Source organism: Mixophyes fleayi, chromosome 5 (assembly GCF_038048845.1).
Source record: "Mixophyes fleayi isolate aMixFle1 chromosome 5, aMixFle1.hap1, whole genome shotgun sequence".
Lineage (NCBI taxonomy): Eukaryota > Metazoa > Chordata > Amphibia > Anura > Limnodynastidae > Mixophyes > Mixophyes fleayi.
Window position 1 is genome coordinate 96,313,015 of NC_134406.1, and position 12,650 is coordinate 96,325,664.

Below are 12,650 nucleotides of genomic sequence, written 5' to 3' on the forward strand. Positions count from 1 at the left end.
ATTAAATGTGGATATTGGATTAGTGACTACATATGAATACATATACATTCTTGTTAACAAACAATTGCCATGGGAGCCACTATGGAGATTGTAGAATATATATGTTTAAATTGAAATATATATATGTAAATGTGTAAAATATATATATATATATATATATATATATATATATATATCGTACATATATATACATCTTACACATCTCTCTCTCTCTCTCTCTCTATATATATATATATATATATATATATATATATATATATATATATATATATGTTTGTATTATATATATATATATATATATATATATAAATATATATAAATGTAATATATATATGTACTTATGTATCTATACATGTGTGTGTGTGTGACTCCCTGTTTGTAGGTATAAACAATTTGTTTGTATAAATAACGAGATGAAATAAATAATCTTCTACAAAGCCACAAATTCACAAACTTAAAAAATTGTTAAACTATATAACTAATAAATATTGATCTTATAGATAAACTCCTTGCTATATATACAATTAATAAAAGTGAAAATGAACATTAGATACTGCATTGTTCATTCAATAACATTAAAATAAAAATTTTAAATATTTCTTTGAAAAACGTTATTATAAATATTACTGTGGATCTGGAAAATATTTGTTATGTTTTTACACTATATTGGTCACACCCACTTTTTTCTTTGTTTCGCAATACAGATGTTCGTAGTGATTAAAGTGGAGGTTTCTTTTTCAATGTTATGTTCTTTAAAAAAACATAACTAATAATTGAAAAATGCACAGTTTTTATGAATTACACATATAGAGTTCCATGTTAAAAAACAAAATAAAAGATAGTTTAATTGAAAATTTTTAAAGTTTGAGAAACTTTGTGTAACACAAGTAAATGAACACTAAAAAGTATTTGTACCAGAGAAAACCACTTTCCAACCAGGATATAAATTTCTAACACAAGGTGAGCTGTACTTTCCATACGGACCAACTAGGTACATGTTTAGGGCAGAAGCCAGCATAGAAATATAAATTACTAATTTTCTATTAATTTTACAATTAATCATTTTTGTGTACTCGCAATGTGTAATGCAGCATTTACAGTAAATAATGGCCTTGAACATAAGTTGTACATACTGTATATTTCAAAATAAACGTATCCATCTATTAAACCTACTCTTATTTATTATATTGACTTTATTTGATAAATGTTCTACTATTTATTTTAATTCTGCATCCCATTGTCGTATATTTTTTTAGGATGGTCAGTTCTCACTCCAGCATCAACTTTTTTAACTTGTGAAGTGCAATTTAATTTAAAGATAATTCATAGGCATGTACAAACCTTGATCACTGTAATAGGCATACGAATCAGCATATATGTTTAGTCTATGATTTCCATTTGCGTAAAAACCCTTCCAAGGATCATTAAGTAGGTGATGGGATTGGCTGCATCACATGTAGTGTCAGCCAATTGTGTGTGTTGAATGAGTCCAGATGTGAAAAGCTCTAGATAGCCCTTAGGCAGTCATGGAGATAGCTGTTTACAGATTATTGGCTTGGCATTTCATCATAAAAGAAATTAATTTTGTTCATGCTGAGTTCTGCTGAAAATACGTTGGCTCCCATTCATCAAAGTCCAGAAGAAGTCACACTGTATGCCTCTGCAACTCTTTTCAACAAAATCAGCCATTCTTAATAAGGGAAGTCCAACTTTTTCTAGTCAAACATGGAGCTAAATGTTTCCAGTCTATGTAAAGCTTACTTACAACAGAAAACAATTGAAAGAGAGCCATTATTATGTAGCAGGCTGAGAATGTTTCTTTTTTATTTTTTGTTATGTTTTTCAACTTTATAAAAAAATATGGGATTTTTTTTAGTAGACAGTATTATCCATTCTGATTGGTCAATACTAATACTAATAAACATGATTTCAAGCTGTGTGGCTGTCATTCACTGACTTGCAAAGTTTAAGTGTAGTTTAAGGCCCTTAAGCCATTGTTCAGTTTGCATATCTACATATGGGATACAAATCACTGCTATAACTGATGCTCAGAAGCATTAGGATACATATATACATATAGATGAGTGCAGGAGTGTATGCAATCATGTAGAAGAGTGAAAATGGATGTTTGCATCATATTGTGTGCTCTTTCATACTCCAACCTGGCCAATGTGTCAAAAAAAAAGCATTGGTAACCTACGTTTACAAATATGAAAATGGATTATGTAGTGTTTTTGCAATGACCAAGCTAGCAAGGCTAAACCAGAATTTTTCATTTGAAAAATTGCAATTAACAAGAAACCTTAATTGAATTCTGTAGCCAAAATGACTGTACTCTTTTGTTTTGTTTGCTGTATGTGATGAATCTGCATCTTGAAAGAGAAACTGGGTGAAGCAAAAGGAATGCACATTATTTAACGATCATTCAGTCTGAGTTATTTTCCCTCCATAAAAATTGTTTGTCGTGAAACTGCAATCAGTGCAGAAAGAGAACACAGCTTTTTATGTTTCTCTTGGTGTCTTGTAATATTGATTATAACTAACCCTTCTGAAAAATAAAGATTCTCTGGTGATATTTTACTTTATCGTAACATAACATTTAGGAAGTCTGTAAATGGCAAGCATTACTTTTTATAGAAATTCCCCATTGACTTTTTCAGCAGGTGGTCCTAGATGTGCCCCTTGTCAGCACGTTTCACCTCTTTGATTACCACTCAAGAGTGTAAACAAAGAGGTGTTGCTATGGCAACTATTCTTTTGACCCACTAAAAAAAGCAGTCGTGACAAAACAATATTTTCTGGATGGAATATTACTCATAATACAGTAGCCAAAGCATTGTATGCATTTTCTGCTGCAGCAAAGTATAGATATCAATTATGATAGCAAAGAGATGCAAACTGTAAAACAATGAAGATATTTTATGTAATGAGTAATAATACTTTAAATAATTATTCCTGCATTGGAGGTAATCCAGGCTATTCACATGGTGGCACAAATGTTTAATTTGAGGGAAGGAGTGAAGGAGAGACCAGCCTGGCAGGGAGAGATCAGAAAATCCCTCTCTAACTAGACTATTACTATAGAACTGCTAACGCCATCTTCAGATGACGTTAGCTAATAGAGACAAGTTTGTTAAATAGCCCTGATACTAAATTTAACTTAATTTAAGCAAAATATATGTTTGATAAATAGGTGCTGAACCTGCTTTTTCTCATTGCTGGATGCTCATTGAGAATACACTATTTCAATATACAATATCTTTCAATATATTTTGACATCTAGCCATTATTTCTGCAGGTTGATGTAGGTGTATTATTTGTCTCCCTTGCCCCTATAAAATCAGTTATTGGAACAACTTTTTTAATTATTTTGTCCTTATCAATGTAATACATTTGTGAAGATAAACTAAGGACTAAGAACATTGGTGCTCTGCACTCGCCAAATACACCATTAATGCTGTTCTAACTTCAGGCTGTACTCTGTTAAAAACTGGCAATGTTAGTACCACATATTGCAATACATGTTTAGCTGACCAATTCATGTCAAAGTCTTCACCTTCTGGCCAGTCCTACACAAAATATAACCATGGATTAATTCTGCTCTTTAGCATGATCATGGAAAAGCTTTTTAGCTGGGTTAAGGCTTACCGGCACACAGCTTTAAAAGGTATACACTCCCCCAAGCATTAGCAGCTATTAAACACCTAAGGAATCACCTTACACAAATTGTGTTTAATGTATAAAACTAGAGATGGGGTGTGTCAGGATGAGAGCATAAATCTGATATGCTGAAATAGAATATTAAATGTCAGGGCCCAAATAAATCTCTGCATGAATACATAAATTAACCTGATCTTCAACTCAGATAAATGTGTGACCAAATGAGCCCAGTAGGAGGTAATTGAGTTAGGCAAACCCTTTGCAAACCCTTTTCACATTGATAAGCTGTCCATCTTCCTAGCCAAATTTCCCTTGGCCAGAATACAATTCATGTAAGTGCAAATCTGAATGTAACCCTTTTTATTTTAAACTGTTTTTGCTTGTTATGTCAATATATTAATTGTTTATTCATTATTTTTATTTTTATCTGAATGCCCTGTACTTTTTGTATATTAAATCTATAATTTAATAAGTTGCGTCCTTGATACTCTAAAGCAGGGGTCCTCAAACTTTTTAAACAGGGGGCCAGTTCACTGTCCCTGAGACCTTTGGAGGGCCGGACTATAGTAAAAAAAACTAGCAATGATACCGCACTTTAAAAATAAAATTTATAATGCACATTAAAACTAGCAATGATACCGCAAATTAAAATACCATTGATAATGCATCATTGGGCATGGCCAGGCCACCCTCCTACAGACAAAAAAAACTGCATTGTTGTGTACACCATTGAACGGTCACCAAAAATTGGGATTATCCCACTAGAATCACAACATTTCACAGACTTTACTGCTCTCTCCTACCTGTTCTTCTCACTTTCACCACCTGTGCTGCAGGTTTCTTTAGTTGCGGCTTGTCTGGATCCTGAAATGTTAGGGGCCCTATTTGGAAAGAAAAATGGGTACATTTAGAAAATTACAGCCACTCCCGGCGTTAAATCAGTACCACCCATGATTAATAATTAGGCCTTCCTCCAGCCCCAACATTAAAATAATAGTATTTACATTTAATAAATAAACCTATTTCCCTCCCTACAAACAGCCCCAGCAATAAATTAATAGTATTTACATTTCAGAAATATACCTATTTCCCGCAACCGTCACTGCCATTAAATAATTCATAGGCACATTTAATAAAGGGACCTCATTCTCCCCAAACCACCCCATCTTAAATTAATTAATTGTCCCCACTATTGTGTCTCTCTCCCCCCTTTTTCCTCATGCTGTTTCTCTCACCTTTTTTTTGTTATACTGTGCATTTCTCCCCCCTTTTTCCCATGCTGTGCCTCTCCCCCGTTTTCCTTACTGTGCCTCTCTTCTCCCCCTTTTTCCTCCATAGTGTGCCTCTCTTCTCCCCCTTTTTCCTCCATACTGTGCCTCTTTTCTCCCCCTTTTTCCTCCATACTGTGTCTCTTTTCTCCCCCTTTTTCCTCCATACTGTGCCTCTTCTGCCCCTTTTTCCTCCATACTGTGCCTCTTCTACCCCTTTTCCTCCATACTGTGCCTCTTCTGCCCCTTTTTCCTCCATACTGTGCCTCTTCTGCCCCTTTTTCCTCCATACTGTGCCTCTTCTACCCCTTTTCCTCCATACTGTGCCTCTTCTACCCCTTTTCCTCCATACTGTGCCTCTTCTACCCCTTTTCCTCCATACTGTGCCTCTTCTACCCTTTTTCCTCCATACTGTGCCTCTTCTACCCTTTTTCCTCCATACTGTGCCTTTTTGCGTTATTCCCTTTTTTTTACTTACCTTTCTATTAGCTTTTCTTTTCTTCTCCTCTCTTCTGTCTTCTCTCTTCTTGCTTCCTCTCCGCGCTGCTCCTCACTGAATGACAGGCGTGACTTGATGACGTCATGCCTGTCATTCAGTATCAACAGTGCAGAGAGGAAGGAGGAGGAGGGACGCCAGTGCCGCGGTGAGGTGAGTAGTGTACCTTTTTTTTTTTTACTACCCGGCTCCCCCCACCAACGAAGGGAGCCCCGAAACCCCCCTCCCCGCTAATGCCGCGGCGGGCCGGATAAATGGCCTCAGCTGGCCGCATGTGGCCCGCGGACCGTAGTTTGAGGACTTCTGCTCTAAAGAGTCCATTGCCTGTTTAGAAGAGAGATTGCTCGACCAGGTTAACCCTTGAAATGCCAGTGTGTGATTTGTTGATACATTTGATTAACAAGCTGTGTGTGCTTGTATTTACATTTGTGTAACAGTCTGGAGGTGTGAAGAGTTAACCCTGTGTGTGCTGGTGTGGGTCTTGTAAGTTTGTGGATAACTAGAAGCCTGTGTGCCAGTGTGGGACAGTATATTGGGGTCCTATTGCCCGTACCCAATAGGTGGTGGCTGAACCTTGAAGTGTCTGGGGGTGTGAGAGCGCTGTGTTTGGGGGCGATTCCGTAGGTCTAGAACCTGTGTGATAGGTGAGAGAGACTGCGGGCTGAAATCATGTGTGACCTCATACAGCAAACACCCCAAAGTCACGGCAGCTGGGAGCGTGTTCGTGACAGAGTGCAAGATAGTTGGGGGCCACATTGTATAAACAGACATTGAGCTCTGCACTTCCCAAGTACAAACTGGGGTGCAATGAAGGGGGGGGTACAAATTCTATAAATAAAAATACATTGATGCTCTGTGCTCACCAAATACACAATTTATTCTGTTCTAACTACTTCTAGCTGTACTCTGTATTAAACACAGTGAATGTTAGTTAATTCTACTTATGGCAATATATTTTAAGCTGACCAACTCATACTAAAGTGTTCCCCTTCTAGCCACAAATTTATGGATGTATTTCATTTTCTACCATACAGTTGGTAACAATATTAGGACCAATATGTGGCAGTGATATGTAATTCAGTTGGTATACATAAGTGGCTATGTTATCTTTTTGCTATTTGATCTGTATTGTCTATTGTCACCTATATCATGTTTATACATGTTCTACATTTAATTAATTAATTTATGGCATCAATAAATGAATTGATATAATGTTATAGTAAGCTAATTTAAAGTGCTATATTCATTCTGCTTTCTTTCTTTGTTCTTCACATATCTCACTATGTAGATAATAGGATTCATAGATGTTATTAAACTATGTTTTTCTCTCTACTTTATCTTTCCCGGATATTATACTGCTTATAATAGACCCAGCAGCAGTGTCACTCCAGCCATGCCCCCATACAGAAACTTATTATAGAATCACTTCACAAAAAGCAATTAAGTGACAAGTTGAATGATTTCCTTTTCGTCTCTTTAAAAACAATGAAAATGTAACTTAAAACTAAACAAAAAGTAGTAAAATAAATATTGACATGTTTAATTTGTTTGTTAAAAAATACCCCTTATATATTAAAGGGAATATCTCAACTTACCTTATGAGCTATAAGGATACTAAAAGTCACTCAGTTCTATGATTGTGGCTCCATACTTTTATATGTACACAGAATGCCTCCATGACTTCCAATATTTTTAACTTTCACAGTATATCGTGTGTATTGTGTATATTGTGTATATTGTGTATATTGATCATAGCTAAAATATTTTTTTCATGCTAAACTGTTAGGTACAGTATGAAATATATAGTAGATTTACCCCCCACAACACATATAAAAAAACATTTGGGCTGAGCGCTGCAAGAACATACTTCACATACTTTTATTATTCACCTCTATAAGGATTTCTCAGGCAACTGCAAAGTCATTTATTTTTAGCCAGTTGGTTGATCACAATAAAAGTCAGTGGCCCAAAAATACAGAAAAAGAATATTCTGCCATTCTGTGACCATTTAACCAAGAAAACTATTTATGGTAATTTTTTCCCCACATTAGACACGTATAAATATATTCTTCATAGCAGTAAAACACATTTCAATTAGTTCAAATTTAAAATCCCCTACTTTTTACAATTAAAGTCTTGACTATACATTGTTCGTGGGTTGTCAGAGTTTGCACCAGATTTCCAGGTGCCTGTCCTCTATTAGTCATTGTGACTTACACTTTCAACTATCAGTAGCACTCACTAATCAATTGCGTGAGTGTTGCAGCTGAAGAACTGTGGAGTGTGTAGACTTAATGCTTTCTACATTGTTCTCTGCCCACCAAGGATAGTATTTAAACATAAACAGAAGTGAGGAACTGTTACTGGCCACAGAAGTGCACTAAAATACATTACAAAACATGCACATAACATGTAATGTTAAAGCAAGCAATATTTTCCCTGTGTCTACCACAACATAGTTTGACCATATGCACGCTTTACAATGCCGGTGCAAGCCCTGGGGATGTATTAGGAAAGCACTGCACCTCACCCCCTTCCAAGCAGTAGCGCCCCCACTCCTGCTGCTTCTTACCTAGGTAGACAGGTGCAGCATTTCCGGCTCCTCAGACTAGGAGTGTGGTGCTTGACTGTGACATCATATTCAACTCCTGATGTAACACTGACATTGAGGAGCAGCAGCCAGCAGCCTCATATGTAAGAAACTTCTGTTTGCTTCTCCTTCTTGCCAGCGTTCAGCACTGTGTGTGGGGCACTGTGGGGCATCCAAAACACTGGATGAGTGACATAATGGGCCTGATTCATCAAGCCTCGTATATGCCAACCTTGTGCGTATCATATGCAAAAATCACTCCGGGCATGCCCAGAACGGGTGGGGTATGTCATTACGATGGTGGTTATACCGACAAGCAATATATAGGCAAAATAATTCTGAATACTATCATTTTAACATAAATAAAATATAGACTTACTATTACAAAGACACAGAAGATCTTCGATGTGCTCTCATTAAATCCAAATACACAAAATCCCGGCACTTCACATTGACATCACATAATAGCATATTAGAGATTACCACCGGCCCAGAACGGGGACATACACAAATGAATGTAGCCGTGTTCCCTGCCTCTATATACGCAAAGGACATTTACTACAGTCTATGATTTCTGGGAGTGAAAGGGGCGGGATAGGGTCGTTTGCCTGTAGTCAATGTACAGTAAGGACGTGACAAACTCGAGCACACTCTGCATCATCTGAATCAAGCTTTGGGCATCTCAAAGTGTTTTTCTGCCATATCTCTTGCTCCAGCTACATGTCTCGTATTCATGCTATAACATGTATTTGTAATCAGGAGCAACTGTAAAAAGGAATTTTATGTTCAGTAGGCATTAAGATCATCCTAATAAATGTATTTCATGAAAAAAATATATAAAACATTTTTTTTCTTTTTAACTGTTTTATAATTAATGCCTATAGTGTTAAAAGGTAAAAAAATTTGTTATTCTTCTTTGTGCTTCTTTTGCAAATGTATATTCCAAATAGGCATTGGACGTATCCTGCACTGTCTTATGTATTACAGCAGAGCAGACCTACACCCGAATTCATAAGCTCACGTATCTTCAGATCCGTTCCTTGTTGAATTTGGGAGTATGCAGAGCCGATTTATGCGCATTCTTAAACAAATGCATGTTGCGCTCATGATGCATATCTTGATTAATTGGGCCCAATGTGTTTTAGGCACCTAAGCACTGGCGTCCAAGTCAACCACCTAAGTTCCTCTAATTGTAGTATCACCCCTGACACTTTAGCTGAATTTGCTTCTACCACAAAATGAGACTGCTAGTGGCTTAATGTTTAATCATGTTTGAGCCAATGTATATTGAGGTTTCCATTTTAGAGTTTGGAGCAAATACAAAAGGAAGATACAATTTTGAACATTGGTAAAACCATGTTGCTCTGGGGGAGAGTGGGCACGTTTCAAATATGCTGACAGATTAAGAGCTTGAAAGAGGCACATTCTAGCTCTAAATTGCTGCATTCCAATAAAATTGAGCATTATTTGTGTCCTACATGCAAAAGCAGGCAGTAATTTCTCTGCATGCAAAACAATTGCACTTGCACCCCTTGCATTGCAACATGTTTTCCCTGATGCAAATTCAGCATTTGATTTAAAAACAACAGCACAGAGCTCTATCTAACTCACGTTTGCAGGCCTACAACTTTAGAAGTGGCTGGTTTAATGTGTCTCTGAACACAGCCCATTGCAAAAAACATACATTTTATTTTTATACTAGTATAAACAATGTTCAGCTGGTTGGCGGACTACTTTTTACATAAAACAAAAGAAAAATGTTGTTTAAGAAACTCAACATCTAGACAAATAAACTGAAAGGCAATTTATACCAAATTGAACTGAAGAGTCTACCAAACAAAGTGACATAATACATGCATTTATTTAATTGATGAATATATTTTATAACATTACTCCTAAAAGTTCCACCCACTCGTTTGAGTCAGTGTGCAGGAATTCCACCAGTATTTAATTTATTATAGCAAATTCTCCCAGCCTGAACCTTGTGAATTCCAATTGTATTCTTGAAAATTACTACTTGCCTAGCTATAGTGTTTACTTGCTTTACAGTTGTCTGAAATAATAACCTTCAAGATCCTTTGCACAATGCAGTTAGAGCTCATTTAAGGAAGAGAACTTGGACTACATTTAGAGTTTGTGGTACAGATTTTTTCTAAGGGTAGGTTTCACGCTATGGTGATGCTAAGGTAGGGCCTGACTTTGTGCAATTTAGGTGCAACTTTGTTTTGTCATTTTTGGCAGTTATTGTACCGTGAAGGCACATATGTAGGTATTGGAGAGAGCTTGACAAAAATTATAAAACAAAGCAATTTTGATTTATTAAAAATACACTTACAGGATGAAAAACATATAAATTGATTCTAAGCAGTGTTGGACTTGGGCATGAAGGGCCCACCAGGGGACTGCAATGGTAGGGACCCATCAGAGGGCGTGTGGGCAGCCACCATAGAGGTGAGACCAGACACTAGAGAGGGAGTGGTCAGCCCATGAAGGTCATGGCTATCGGCATAGTGTTTTATATAAAGGATGTAGTGTATATAAAGAGTGCATTGTCCAGGCCCCACCCCTTAGATCGGGACTCTTGCCCCACTAGAATCAAAATGTCCTGCTCTTGCAACTTTCACTACCTGGTGCTGCTGATGTCTTAAGTTCATTTGCTGTCTTGATCTTGGAATGTTGGGGTCCTGTTTGGAAAAAGGGTTAGGTATATTAAATATGGAAAGTCTAGCAATGAGGGCACAGACTAGCCCCTTTCCCCAACCAGTGTTAATGTTAGGTTAATAGTATTCACACTTACTAAATAAACAGACATTAAATTAATAGTATTTACATTTAATAAATACACATTCACACCCCCCAGCAGCCCAGACATTAAACCTATTATCCTCCCTAAAAAGTCCCAAAACTAAATAACTAGTATTCACACTAAATAAAAAGCTACCATTCTCCCCAGACTCCGACACACATTAAATTGTTAGACCCCAAACCACCCCAGGTTTAAAATATCCCATAGACAGGCCCATCAAATCACCAATAAATTGATATGTTCTGCACACTATTAATTAAATAGCCCACGCCCCCACCTAAATTACATTGAAATCACCTCCGCCCCTACAATTACCTGCTTTCATTCCAGCACTGCAGGGTCTTCGGTCTTCTTCTCTTGCTGCCGACACACGTGGGACAGCTCGCATGTCCTGTGGTACATGCCCAATGTGGGATGAGGTCAGCAGGGGAGGAGAGGAAGGGAGGAACAGATCATTATGATCCATGGCCACAGGCAATAGAATGGCTGTATATAGCAGGGTATATTTCCTGATTTGTATGGTTTAAGCTTTAACTAGCATAATGATGGGCTTTATAGCTGCTTTATAGCTCATTACTAATCATCTTTTCTCCATTATTTGTTCTCTCCAAAACAACCTCCCTCACATTTTCTTGACCTAATTATAGAACATACAAAATCTAAAGTAAAATAAAAAAAAAATAGCATGTTTACTTCTCATTGTGTTACCTCCTATTCATGACATACAACCAAATAGATCACATATTAATCTAGTGAAATGTAACTTTGATAGAATGATAGATAAATTTAATAGAATCTATCTGTGTCCACCACTGGTGATTGCATTCCAAGGACACATGTGCTTTTACAAACAGGGCTGCCAAAAGCAAATTTGGGCCCCGCTACAGCAATTCTTGGGGCGCCCTTCATAGTTGACCATAATAAAGACTTGTGAGCACCCGGACAAAGAGCGTGGCTGTACCTAGAGTGTGAAAAACACTAAGCCCCCTTCTAAAAAAATGCATTGCTGAGTGCACCATTGGCAGAAGTGTACAGTGCCTGCTCACAAAAGTGTGACATATCTCCCGGCAGGCAGAACAGAAGTTCTGAGTTTCAGGACAGCAAGACAGTGCCCAAAAAGCAATACATACCAGTGGAAGGTATGTAGATGTTATAATGAAACAGACAAATATGAAAGAATTATGTTTCAAAGAAACACAAGAAATAAAGGCACACACAAAACATATATATAGAAGCAGAGGGGCACCTTGTCTCAGAATAGTTACAATTAACCTGTCCAGACACATGCTATTATTACCCTTAGTGAGAACATTCAGTGCCACCTCCTGACCTTGGCTCCATGGGAATTACCTTTATTGCAGATCCCCAATTCATAGGATGACACAGATTAATGTCCCCAATCCACATTATGCCAAAGATTACTGTCCCCAATTCACAGTATGCCACAGATTAATGTTCACAATTCACATTATGCCATGAACATTGCATGCTCCCCACCCCCAGGGAAAAAAGGGAACAAAGTTCAAAGTGTCAAGTTAAAAGAGCAATAAAATAAAAAGGGATCCAGTGCGGGCCCAGATCCCAATGTCGTGAACTATGTGACTCAAAGGCAGATTTTCAGTTAAAGGTGCAGGTGCCACCTTTTACATAGGACCCGAGGGTTTAAACACTATTGGCCCCAGATGCACTCCACCTATATGTTAATGATGGTGTGGTTTTAAGGCAGCGGGGCCCACCAGGGATTTCCCCGATGTCCCGGTGAGCCAGTCTGACACTGCTTCTAAGCACTACTCTGCTCCTCACCAATAGTAGCACATTTGGATGAACCAA

At 37.3% G+C, this 12,650-nt stretch overlaps 1 protein-coding gene across 1 annotated transcript in view; it reads left to right on the forward strand.

Moving 5' to 3' along the window:
• POU6F2 (POU class 6 homeobox 2) overlaps nucleotides 1–12,650 on the forward strand; it is a 227,367-nt gene that overhangs the window by 194,285 nt on the left and 20,432 nt on the right. The window lies entirely within an intron of this gene.